Source organism: Ranitomeya variabilis, chromosome 2, assembly GCF_051348905.1.
Source record: "Ranitomeya variabilis isolate aRanVar5 chromosome 2, aRanVar5.hap1, whole genome shotgun sequence".
Classification (NCBI taxonomy): domain Eukaryota; kingdom Metazoa; phylum Chordata; class Amphibia; order Anura; family Dendrobatidae; genus Ranitomeya; species Ranitomeya variabilis.
Window position 1 is genome coordinate 1,087,161,556 of NC_135233.1, and position 13,838 is coordinate 1,087,175,393.

At 40.5% G+C, this 13,838-nt stretch overlaps 1 protein-coding gene across 1 annotated transcript in view; it reads right to left on the bottom strand.

The window, feature by feature from the left end:
* The window catches only part of BLK (BLK proto-oncogene, Src family tyrosine kinase), a 64,618-nt gene extending 51,705 nt beyond the window's left edge, over positions 1–12,913 (bottom strand). Inside the window, exon 1 of the mRNA XM_077291706.1 lies at positions 12,759–12,913. The gene's annotated coding sequence lies outside the window, so the exon portion shown is untranslated. The remainder of the gene's footprint in view (positions 1–12,758) is intronic.
* Positions 12,914–13,838: the final 925 nt, after the last annotated feature.

Consider the following 13,838-nt stretch of genomic DNA (forward strand, 5'->3'; position numbering starts at 1 on the left):
TACGGAGTATAATATTTAATACTAGTTCATTCTCCATGCTCTGAACGTACCCTGTCTCCTGAAGGGAATTACGCTACTGTGTTGGGTTAGCTTCGGACCCGTTTAATCGGAGCTGGTGGCAGCGATAGTGTGCAGGCTTTTGGGTGATGTGTAGCGACTGCGGCGTTTATAATTATTGTTCCTGCCTGAGCGGGAGTAGTTTATCACATCGCTGCAGCGTGCCCAATAGCCAGTACATAGCAGGCAGCCTTTCTGGCGACCAATTACCCTAGGTGCAGTACCTAATCTGACCTGAGAGTAAGGGGGGCGCCAGAGAGCTGCAAGGGTTAAGTGGAACTGTAAGCGGGATACATAAGTCCCTGCAGTTCATGGTATATTGAAGAGCAGTGGGATACCTAGAATAAGCCCCTGCTGTAAACTAAGAGGTCAATAGCCTCGTGTGTGTCTTTTTATCACAGTGTGGAGTGGAGGGATAACAAAGATAAGCCCCCTGCACATGTGATAGCCGTCTGTTGGCCTAAAGTCACCCCGATCCGTGACGTAGGGGTGACGGTCACGGTGTGGATCACTGACATACTGGTGGAAGCAGTCAGGGGTTCGTGACAGCCCCAAACTTTTTTTTTATCACTATGGGATGACTCTTTGCTATGGTGGTAATTATCCTCCTTTCCTAACGAGCTGGTACAATTTTCTTCACCTTGGAAAGTCACAGAGATAATCTTTTCTCCAATTAACCTCAAATATTACCCACAACCAGGTCCCCCAGCAGATGTTTTGGGTCATCCGCTGCTTTCGAAGACCGGTGCATTTAAGTACAAATGCCACCCCAGAATTCCCACAATGTCCCCGATTCTGTCATTCAAACCCTATGGAGACTCGTTCTGAGGCTCCATAGTCTCCAGCAGCAGCCAATCCCAAATCACGCGAGACTCAGCGGCTCTAAAGAGCGGTGACGTCAGTAACGTTACCAGTCAGACCCGCCGTGTCACAAAGAGGGCAGTGACCACTGATATAATGACTGTTAGCTAGCAGCTAGTGGTCGTAACCATGGATACCTAAGGTCCTGCAATGTCTGCACATGAGGAAAGAGACATAGCCAATCAGAACAACTATACTACATTTCTAATTGGACGTATTTGCTAATATTATTATAAATACACCTACTACATATTGGGATAGGATCTTGGAGATGGGAATATCCCTTTAAGGAAAACATGTAATTTCCAAAACACACACTTTTTCCTCCAACACTTTCCCCCTACCTTTGCAGTATTGTTGGCTCAGTTACAGTATCTATAAGTTGTAAACTTGGTTCTGCTCTGTCACATCTATAGATTAAAGGGGTTTTCCAGGCTCTAGACAATTTCCTATAGTTACACCCTCGGTGACTGCAGACTGCTCAATCGTCATGTGCCATGATCACACTGTCACCATTCCTCTCGATTCCCAGCGTAGTGACTGCATTTACATAGTGCCGACTAGAGTCTCAGCACACTGAGGGACGCGGATGAGAATCTAGTTGGCATGTGACCACCGCTATCCCATCATTACACCTGGATTTATCCCTTTATGAAGCAGCCAGAGGTGAACACAAGGATGGGCCGTTCCTCATAGGCCACTGCTGTGTGCCCAAAATTTGCCAGCCAGCCCCTGCCATGGCCAGACACACTCCTCCTGGTTGCACTGCAGAAGACAAGTGGCTCAGTGGTCAGCATGTTGGCTCAGTGGTTAGCACTGGGATCCTGGGTTCAAATCCCATCAAGGACGACATCTGCAGGGAGTTTGTATGTTCTCTATAATCCGTTTTTATATTGTTTTACAAAAAAAAATCCAATTAGAGAAAGATATAAAAAGTAATCACATTGTTAGCATTTATTTAAATAGATTATAAGATTAAGTCTAGTGATATTCAGCCAACATCCAAACTGCAACAACTAGGATCAGTGTAATCTCCAATTTCAGCTGTTTAAACAGTTACAGATGGTCCATAGACTTTATACCTCTGGGTGGTCCACTCTTTACTTTGTACTGACATTCAAAAATTTGTTACGTTGTGACTGTACATAAATAGGGAAAGTAGCCCTGCACTGTCCCTAGGGCTGGGACCCTAACTATCCCTGCTACCAAAGGTACCTCTAATGGTGAGGAGGTTTGGGCCATCAGTCTTACTGTTCTCCTGTTATACCCTAAGCTGTGCCATCACCTCCCTTCCTGGAGGCCTTGGACAGAAAGGCTAGTGTATAAACACATAAGGCAAACAGGGATAAGAGAAATCAACAAACATGCAAAACACTCATCCAATGGTAGAGAAGAATATAGGGAAGGGTATGAATGTAACAACCACATGGGACTAGGACAATGAGGAAAGCATACACCAAAACGAGCAACAATCTCCAGTAGCAACAATGATCTGCAACTTCAGCACAGCGTCTCCAAGGAGCTAGAAAGAAAAACTTTCACTAGCAAGGAAGAGAAGGTCTGGCCAGATTTTATAGGGAGAGGAAATGACCAGGTCAGAAACAGCTGAGAGATGGAGCTGCAAGTTTCTGACCAGCATAGAAAGAGTCGTTTACCTCTTTTGCACCAAAGGAAATTATTATTATTATTATTATTTATTGTTATAGCGCCATTTATTCCATGGCGCTTTACAAGTGAGGAGGGGTATACATAATAACAAGTACAATAATCTTGAACAATACAAGTCATAACTGGTACAGTAGGAGAGAGGACCCTGCCCGCGAAGGCTCACAATCTACAAGGGATGGGTGAGAATACAGTAGGTGAGGGTAGAGCTGGTCATGCAGCGGTTTGGTCGATCGGTGGTTACTGCAGGTTGTAGGCTTGTCGGAAGAGGTGGGTCTTCAGATTCTTTTTGAAGGTTTCGATGGTGGGCGAGAGTCTGATGTGTTGTGGTAGAGGGTTCCAGAGTAGGGGTGATACGCGAGAGAAATCTTGTATGCGATTGTGGGAAGAGGAGATAAGAGGGGAGTAGAGAAGGAGATCTTGTGAGGATCGGAGGTTGCGTGTAGGAAAGTACCGGGAGATGAGGTCACAGATGTAAGGAGGAGACAGGTTGTGGATGGCTTTGTACGTCATGGTTAGGGTTTTGTACTGGAGTCTCTGGGCAATGGGGAGCCAGTGAAGGGATTGACAGAGGGGAGAGGCCGGAGAATAGCGGGGGGACAGGTGGATTAGTCGGGCAGCAGAGTTTAGAATAGATTGGAGGGGTGCGAGAGTGTTTGAGGGGAGGCCACAGAGCAGAAGGTTGCAGTAGTCAAGGCGAGAGATGATGAGGGCATGGACTAGGGTTTTTGCAAATGAAAACATTTTAAGATGAGACACAAACACACCGGCTAAATGGAAGGTCTGTGATTCACAATATGTAGTGATCTTCTAACCTCAGGTCTCCCAGGAGGATCTGACCCACTCTTGACAGTATTAATATGTTAAAATGCCCTCCTTAAAGGTCTTTTAAGACCTTTATAGGAAATTGAGGGATGAGGGGGCAGAGTGTTTGAAACAATAAAGAAATAAAACAAAGATAAACAAAATGAGAATCGTTGTTTCTAGCCCCATCCCAGTAAAAAAAATGTAAAATATAGAAAAATTATTTATTTGTAAAAGGGAACACAATTTAGGATGAAATGTTTCTTAGCAAGCCTTTGTGGTCTTAAAACAATGTGGACGATGAACACGTGTTTTCTATTTTTTTTTCTATTTAAAAAAAAAAAAAAAACAGTAAAAAATGCAATCTAATGATAATTGATAACATAAAAATGAAACCCAATGTACAGTAAAAAAAAAGATGCAAAAATTATGTGAATCTCTGCTTTTAGTCCTCTTTTTTGTCATTTTCATGGGTAAATAATAAATATCTGTCCTGGTGACATCATGATTATATCGGTTTTTTTTAAAACAAATCAACTGTAACAAACCCTGCAGCTGTGTGTGAGCATTATGTGACCACAAAATCATTTCATTCTCTAGAATTGAAAAATAAAAAGTCCATTTCAGTAACTGCGAGCAGGACACTTACAGAACTAGGGCAGTGTACAAAACCTTTTACCTCCAGTGAAGGAAACGACTTATAAACTAATCTACCCAAATAAGGGAGCATTAACCTTCACTGCTGAGGCCAATTTTCGCATTTGCGATTTTGTTCCTTCCTTCCTTTTTTTCAGTCATAACTTTTTTTATTGCGGCACTAGTTGAAGTTTTATAGCATTCATTTTACAATTTTGCAGTACCGGAAAAAATGGTACCGGAGATATCAGTGTCCGTGTGTGTACTACGTGCGGCACACGCATGGCAACCGTGTCCCGCATCAGTACCACATGGATGGCCGCCGGAGAAGTAGCGCTACTGTAAGCGCTGTTCCCCTGCATGTGGTGCTGAAGCCGGCTGTCACTATTCCCCCCTGCTCTGCCTGCGAGCAGCGCGAGCAGGGGAGAATGAATGAATGATACGCAGCGGGCACAGGTTCAGTTACTAGCGCTGATGTCACTGAGTCTGTGCTCCCTTGCTGGCATGAACTCGTGTGACCTCAGGACCGTGGGAGAATGCAAGTGATGAGGTCACTGTGACAGAGCTTGAACTGCCGTGACCTCATCGCTTGCATTCTCCCATGGTCCTGAAGTCACAGGAGTTCATGCCAGCAAGCGAGCACAGACTCAGTGACGTCACCACTACTTTCTGAGTCTCCGCCCGCTGCGTATCATTCATTCCCCAGTAGTTTACAGCCGGGCTGGTCGCTTTAGCATCGCTCCCGGTTGTAAACTGTTCATTCCCCAGATATAGATTACGGCGTGGGACTGACTGAATGCCGCACAGGTATGGGTATATTGTTGGTTTGTTATTTTTATTTTTTTTACAGGAGATCGAGGGCGTCACTTGGATTACCAGTATGATAAAGATGGCAAAACTGTGTGGTGTCTGATTTCATTAAAATACTTTATTCTGACTGTGTGGTGTTTATTTAACCATTTACCAACTATAACATTAGTAACGGAGAGGTGTCTTATTGACACCTCTCCATTACTAAACCGGGCTTAATGTCACCTTTCAATAGGAAGGTGACATTAACCCCCCCATTACCCCACTTGCTACCGCTATAGGACAAGTGGGAAGAACCGGGCAAGGCTCCAGAATTGGTGCGTCTAATAGATGTGCCTTTTCTGGGCAGCTGTGGGCTGATGTTTTTAGGCTGAGGGGGCCAATATCCATGGTCCCTTACCAGCCTGAGAATAGCAGCCCACACCTGAGTTTTGCCAGGTTGGTTTAACAGCATATGGGGACCCCACGTCAGTTTTTTCATTCATTCATTCTCCCCTGCTCACCCTGCTCGCCAGCACAGCAGGGGAGAATGGCTGAAAGCCGCATACAGCACCAGCCGCTGGGTAACAGCGGCTTACAATAGCGCTACTTCCCCAGCGGCTGTCCATGTACACGGAGGACAGTGTGCACTGTTCTCCGTGTGCACGTGTGTGGCCCATTTTGCGGCCCGTGTGTTTGGGTGAAAACGGACATGTCTCTGTGTTTTGCACACGGACACACGGTCCGTGAAAACACGGTGACATGTTCAAAGACCCATTCATTTGAATGGGTCTACGCATGTCAGTGTCTCCGATACGTGAGAAAACTGTCACCGCACGTACCGGAGACACTGATGTGTGAAACCGACCTAAATGTGTGAAAAATATTTCATTGCAGTGAATTAGTGAAAAAAATACAATTCTGCCATTGTTTTTTTTTAATTTTTTTATTTTATTGCATTAATTTTGCAGTAATAGTAACATGGTATAATATGATTATCCGGGTCAGCACAATTACAGCAATGCCAAACTTGTATAGACTTTTTATTATTATTTCAGTGGCAAAAAAATGCTGACATTTGTAAAAAATAAATAAATAAAAAAATTGGTTAGTGTTGCTGCTTTCTGAGACCCGTCCTTGTTTCCATTCTTCTATTTTGATCTGTGCCACCACTTGCTTCTTGCATGGTGCGCTGTATGGGGATATTTTTATATAATCTAGGAACATAGATGATGTCTTTACAGCTTTTTTTGTTTTTTGGCGGAGATGCGGTGACGGAAAAACATTGGCGTTTTGATTTTTTTTTCTTTTCGCTGATTGCTGTACGACTTAAATCATTTTATATTTTCATACAATGGACTTTTGTTGATGCAATGATACTGAATATGTTTCTTTTTTTTTCTTTATTTTTAAAGGGGAAGACGAGTCGTGATTCAAGTGTCTAAATTTTTTTATTATTTTAATATATATTTTTTTAAATTCATGTTATCTTTTAGGTCTGTAGGAAACTTGAACCTGTGATCGTCGGCAATACTTCTATTTTGCAGCATTTAGCAAAAATCACGGTCTGCGGTGGCTTGGCTTCATAGGAGGAGTAAGATGTCGGGGATGGACCCTTCAACCATCACAAATTCAAATAAATCATTTATGGGAAAATCATTTATTAATTATTCCCTAACAGCCACGGGTGGAATCGTGATCCATCCACGGCTGTTAAATGTCGGCATTTAACATGATCGCGCTGGAAGCGCATCAATAATCCTGCCCATCGGCACCCATGTCACATGACCGCGGGTCGCTAAGCAGTTGGCATGACAACCCGGGGTCTACAGGAGACCCCTGTGGTTGTCATTTTCGGATTGCTATGAGTGCCGCCCAGCCGCTGGCGCTCTTAGCATGTGATCATTTTAGCTACACAGAGCAGGGCTGAAACCCTTGCTCTGTGTAGCACAAGCGATCGGATGATCACAGCTTCTAATCTCCCATAGAGACTACTGAAGCAAGTGAAAAGTAAGAAAAAAATGTTTTTAGAAATATTAAAAAAGTTCAAATCAACCCCCCCATCGCTCCATTCAAAATAAAACAAACAAAAAAAATGCACATATTTGGTATCGCCGCATTCAAAATCGCCCGATCTATCAAGCTATAAAAAGAATTAATCTGATCGGTAAACGGCGTAACGAGAAAAAAAAGTAAAAACGTCAGAATTACGTTTTATTTGGTCACCGCAACATTGCGCTAAAATGCAATAATGGGCGATCAAAACATTGTATCTGCACCAAAATACATCAATAAAAGCATCAGCTTGGCACACAAAAAAATAAGCCCTCATCCAGTCCCAGATCCCCAAAAATGGAGACGCTACGGGTCTCGAAAAATTACACAATTTTTTTTTTAACCATCTTCGGATTTTTTTCACCACTTAAAAAAAACTGACCCTAGACATGTTTGGTGTCTACGAACTCGTAATGACCTGGAGAATCATAATAGCAGGTCAGTTTTAGCATTTAGGGACCATGGTAAAAATAAAGTACATTATATGTTAAAACCAATGGTGTCCTTCAAAGGTACAACTCATCTTACAAGAAACAAGCCATCACATGGCCATATTGAAGGAAAAATAAAAAGGTTATGGGTCTGGGAAGAATTAGAGCAAAAAACAGAAACGCAGAGACGGAAAATGGCACGGGGATGAAGGGGTTAATATCAGCTCACAGCTGTGTACTAAGCTTTTACTGGTTATTTGAATGGGGGACCCCCCAAAAAAAATTAAGTGGGCCCCCTATAATAAATAACCAGCAAAGACTAAACAGACAGCTGTGGGCTGATATTAATAAGCTAGGAAGTGGCCATGGATATTGGACCCCTCCCAGACTAAAAACATCAGCTCTAAGTACCTAGATGTATCGGCTACAAATTGTATTTAGGGTTACAATGGAGGCCACAGGGGAAATCCTACTTTATATTGGGTTATTGTGCTGTGAAAAATAGAAGGTTAATTACTTGTATGCAGACTGCAGTCACAGAAGGACATAAATCTGCCTTGGAGCTGCATACACCAAACGGTGGGATATATTAAATCAACCCTCTCATAGGCAAGTGGGTTGGGAACTTATATACAGGTTGCTAAACTGAGTCATTAAAAGTGATGGCTGTAGTTTATTTTGGGAAAGCCTGGTGACAGTATTCTTTTAACAATGGTTTGCAACATTTTACATATTGCAGAAAATTGTATCAGCCTGAGAAGGATCACATGACATTGGATGCAGCCAAGTGAGGTTTCCCATAATGCCCTGCCGCTATCACATCTTATGGTATAGCACAGCCAATCAGGAAAGGCTATCATAGCCAGTATAAAAGCCGGGGCAGTTAACGCAGCAGCTATTTTGGGGTGAATCTGGATAGTGAGAACTTGTGAACACTAACAGCTTAAATAGATATAGGGAGAGAAAGTCATAAACTGTAGAAACTGTACAGATTGTGTGTGCTAATAATAAGGTGATAACTATATATATATATAATAAAAGAATGCACAAATCAACATGATAGTAAATCTAGAACTAGCATTTCATTACTATACAATACAATTAGGTGTTTGATTTTTTTTTGTTATACATGCTTGGTGATATATACATTAATACATTGTCTTGAAAAGAGTATTCACACCAGTGAACTTTTTATTACATTTTCTCACACCCACAAACTTACATGTGGTTTATTGGGAGTTTATCTGATACCAACACAAAGTAACAAGTATTTGTGAAGTGTAAAGGAAATGATACAGGGTTTTCTAATTAGTTGAAAAAATCTGAAAATTGTGAGGTGCATTTGTATTCAGCACCCCCTGCAGTCTGATACCCCTAAATAAATTCTTGGGAGTCTAATTATCTCCATAAGTCACATAATTAGTAAGTTGAGTACCCCTGTGTGCGATTTCTTCTCAGTATAACTACAGCTGTTCTGTGAAGGCCTCAGAGGTTTGTGTGAGAACATTAGGGATCAAACAGCATCATGGAAACCAAGGAGCCCACCAGACAGGTCAGGGATAAAGTAGTGGAGAAGAGGAAAGCAGGGTTAGGTTATAAAAAAAAAAAAAAGCCCAAGCTCTGAACATGTCATGAAGCTCTGTTAAATTCATAGATGGGCAAAGCTGGTAGAGACGTCCCCAAAAGACCTACAGCAGTAATTACAGTACAGTGAAAGGTGGTCCTAAAAAGTATTAAAACGGGGGGATGAATACAAATGCACATCACAATTTTCAGATATTTTTATCAACTTACATACTGTATGTACTGACAAATGTGTATAGACGCTAAAGATACATATATGGCTGCAACGTCAATGTAGTCCCTGTACCTGTCATAGCACTGGTACTGTAGTATTATATTTATCTTCATCTTCATTTGTGGATGTATATATATATATATGGGAAATATAAGTATTTGATACAATATATTTATTATTTAGTACTCAATACTTATTTTAACCGTATGGTTCTGATGTGGTCCTCTGAAACCACTAATATTGTCTTGATGACATATTGACTAATAATCATGTTTTTAATGAATTAAAGATTTTTTTTATTTTTATACAGCTTGAGGATTCCATTTTCTCTCCTTGTTATCTGACATTCCGAGTTGCTATGTTACAACATGCCAGTATTATGTAACCGACATGCATATCTGAGAGTTTATAAGGTTGTGTGTGACAGCTCAGCTGTGAAGAAGGTTAGTGTGTGAGGAACAGTCTATTTATTACCAGCAGTTAAAGTGAGAGAGAGAGAGTGAGACCAATTTACAACATCAAAGTTTGGGTCCCCATTGACTTCTATGGGGTTCTGGTTAAAGTTCTGGTAGAGTTCTGGTACCTTCCATAAAGCACCCATATAACAATGACATATAGTGCTCACATTACACTACTATACAAAGCCATCATTATATTTTCATACAACATCCATGTAGCAGTGCCATATAATGCCCAAATAACAGTGCTCTCCAATGGCTGTATTTGCCTTAAAGGGCATCTGTCAGTAGGAACCACTCTCCTAAGCTGTCTATATGGGCATGTAGGTCATAGGAAGCTGAATAAAATGATACCTTGATATCTGCGATCCGATGTCTTATTCTGGAGAAATCCACTTTTCTTTAGATTACTCCGCCTCCAGAGATGTTTTCAGCTCATTTGCATATAAGAAAAATGTAAATTTCTTGAGAACCGTTCATCAGATCACAGATATCAAGGTATCATTTGATTCAGCTTTCCATAACCTACATGTCTAAGCAGACGATTTAGGACGGAAGATTCCACTGAGAAATGCTCTTTAAAGAGCTTGAAATGGGATGAATACTGTCCTATGAGACCTCTGAGTGTCATGCACGTCCTTTGTTTGCAATTGGGGGTTTTGCAGTACTTTCGATTCACAGCTAATCAAATTTTTGGGAAAAATTACTTGAAGATGAACTTCTCTCTGTGTTTGAGATGACAAACCAAGTAAAGATGGACGTGCACATTTCTATTTGAATAATGGACCTCAGAATCAACTTTGATGGGACCAAGGAACCCCGAACTGGTCAAGAAACACTTTTATTTACCCCAGAGCCTTTTGATTTGTAGATAGGCACTACGCCAAGAAACAAACACGCATTAGAAAATACAATTAGTTGGAATTTCCCTTCGAAAAATATTTAAAAATTTCATAAAGTTTGTTCCAAATTCTAAAGACAAACATAAAAACAAACATCCAAAATAAAAAATAACCAAATACAGTAGGTTTCACAGACCAATCAAGTCCTAATGCAAGGGATTAAATGAAGACCCCAAATTCTGTACTTTGTATTCTACACTTTTGTTTGATAGCCCACTTATTATAGGAGATGTAGTTGTGTCCAGAATTGACCAATCATATTTAAACTCATGTTACATAGCAGTCAATACACAGCTGCCATCATTTACACTGATTCTGATTAGGCCCATCTGGTTCCAAAACAGCTAACAACACAGCAAAGGGATGTGATTATTGAAATTGTCAGTCAGTTGATGCGTATAAAAGTTTTTCCAAGGCATTAGATACATCATATAACATTGTGAAGAAGTGGCTTACACTTGATACAACAGTGGCATTACCTAAGACTGGACATCCTTCAAAAATTGATGACTATGATGGAAGAAAATTGATCTGGGAGTCTGTCTAGAGGCCACCAGCAACATTAAAGTTGCTTCTGGAATTTCTGGCAAGTACTGATTGTGTACTGTGTGTGACATCAATCTCATGTATTCTTCATATGTCTGGCATATAGGGACGGGTGGTAAGATGGAAAACAAATATCCAAGCCCGGCAATTTTTTGCCAAAATGTACATGCAGTCTGTGAAAAGGAAGTAGGAAACATGTCATAGCCTGATGACATCAGCGGTGAAATTTTTGACCACAATTCCAAAAGGTTTGTTTGGTGCAAAGACAATACTGCGCATCACCAAAAGATCACCATCCTCACAGTGAAGCATGGTGGAGGCAGCAAAATGCTTTGGGGCCATTTTCAGCTGCTAGACCTGAGGCTCTAGTCAAAGTGGAGGGAATTATGAACAGTTTCAAATATCAGTCGATTTTGCAACAAAATCTTCAGGTTCCTTATCCTAAGTGACCTGCAAATCACCAAAAGAATGCCTTCTCCAGAAGAACATCAGAGTTCTGGAAAGACACAACTTGAGCTCAGACTTGAATCCAAGTGACAATCTGTGGGTGACCCGAAGAGGGTGCTGTACACTGGAGATGCTCCGTAATCTGGCAGATGTGGAGCTACTGTGGGCAAATATCGCCAAAACTAGATGTGATAGACTCTGACCCAAAAAGACTAAATGGTATCTGGAATTCAAAAGGGACTTCAACAAAGTATTAGTGTAAGGGTGTGCAGATTTATGCAGTCATATTATTTTGGTTCTTTTCTTTTACCCCCCTGAGAAGTTTTCCGTGTGTTTCTCGATTGTTTTTGTACAGATTATAATATATACAGATTATGGGCGGCATTAAAAGGGTAAAAAAGTTCTGAAATTATTATTTTTGCCATGAATTTTCTTACATGACAGAAAGCATTTAACAAGGGTGGGATTTTTTTTATCCAACAAACTATTCCTAATAATTTTATACAAAAATACTATTACTACTAATTATAAGAAAATATAAAAATATAAAGAACAACAATAACAATATGATTTTAATAATATTATAGTAATAAAATAGCAAACATAACAATATAAAATAATAATAATAATAATAATACAACACTAATACTAAGGTAATAATAACATCAAAACCTCACTGACACAAAAAGGACTAAAAATCCTCCAAAATTATACAAAAATCACTAAAAAAAAAGGCAGGTATCTCTGCCTTTTTTTTTAGTGATTTTTTTAATAATAACATCCACAGAAAAAAACAGCCTCATTTACCAGTACTTGGTCTAATCTATATTTGGGAAACATGGCAATTTTTTTCTATATTTTTTTCCCTTATTCATGTACTGTACATTTTCTATAATTTGCTTTTAAATCTAATAATAACATGAAAAAAGAAATAAATAAAATCATAAAAAAATTAAAAATAATATTTTTGTTTAATAGTAGAATAATTTATATAATAAAAAAAATTGTATTAATAGTAAGAACAGAAAAAAATAAACCTAAAACATACAAGTAAGCTACCAATCTCCTCTCTGAGAACATTTGCCCCATCTGCCCATTTTCTAAAAATGACTTGTTTTACTTATAGCTTTTAATTTTTTTTTTTGCGTTTTTTACAAATACTTTTCTGTAATATTTGATGCATTTTTTTACATCGCTCCCACATTTAGTTAGCGCACTTGCTTTGTGGACCCTTTATGCAGCCCCATAGTTTTTGCTGTTGCAGAGCCTTTATGTCCTATAAAATCCTTATAAACTGAGCGTCGCTTACCTCTCTGGTCAGTTTATTGAGTTCATAGAAGTCATAAAGTCCATAGGAAACAGCAGTCATGCAGAAGAAGCTGCTGTGGGTTATCCTCCGCGGCCGGGTCAGCACCGCGCACTGCCGTGTAGCTTGTGATCTGCCAGTTTCTCTAAGACACGACCCCTGTTTCCTGCCAGCCCTGTTGTGATAAATTTGTTGTCGGTGACGTTCGCATACACCAAAAATAGCCCCCCAGGGTGTCACTGGTTATCGCCGTTCCCACTTTATAATACCGCAATCCGTCGCAGAACATCTACTGTTTTTCTCGCCCCTTGTAATTGTACATAATAAACTAAAGAGGAAACATCTGATGGTGGCAGTGTATCAGTCCACCAGACGGCAAAATATTGTTTTAGAGAATAGGGAAACGTCTACAGGTTTCATATCTAGAATTTTATTTTTGTACTTCCACTACAGTGTGAATCAGTCCAGAAATGTTGAACAACACGAACCAACGGATTATAGTTTTAAAGTGAACAGTTAATGAATATAAGCCTATCAAATTTTTACTATTTAAATATATACAAGAGTAAGTTTAGCACCCCACACTCAAGTCCACCATTCCCAACCACCGCACTGACCTGAGAGCTGCGTCTCATGCCTCAGTCCAGTTCCAATGTCCATAGGCCAGATCAGGCCTCAGTGTCCCACAGTCCCACCACCCAACCTAGCACCTACACACAAATATAGATCCTTATATACAATATATGCAGAATCAAACACTACAATAACCACAAATCACAAAGCCCAAGTTCGGCGCCTGCAGCCCTACATCACTGTATACCGATCAAACAAAACAAAAATCTACAGTGTCAGCAGCAGCCCACCACCAGGAAAGGAGATGACCAGACTAGGGCACACTAAAAGAAAAACCCCTCCAGAGGAGAGCGGCCCTCCGTGTGCCCAGTCTCCCATACTCCAGAGAGCGCACCTTCACCAGGCCACCGAGTATGGTCCTAAACACATCGTCCACTGGGAGGATTTTTCATTGCGTCGATACTAAGCACCGTGCATTCCACGTGTGATACCTAACCACTGCGCTAACTA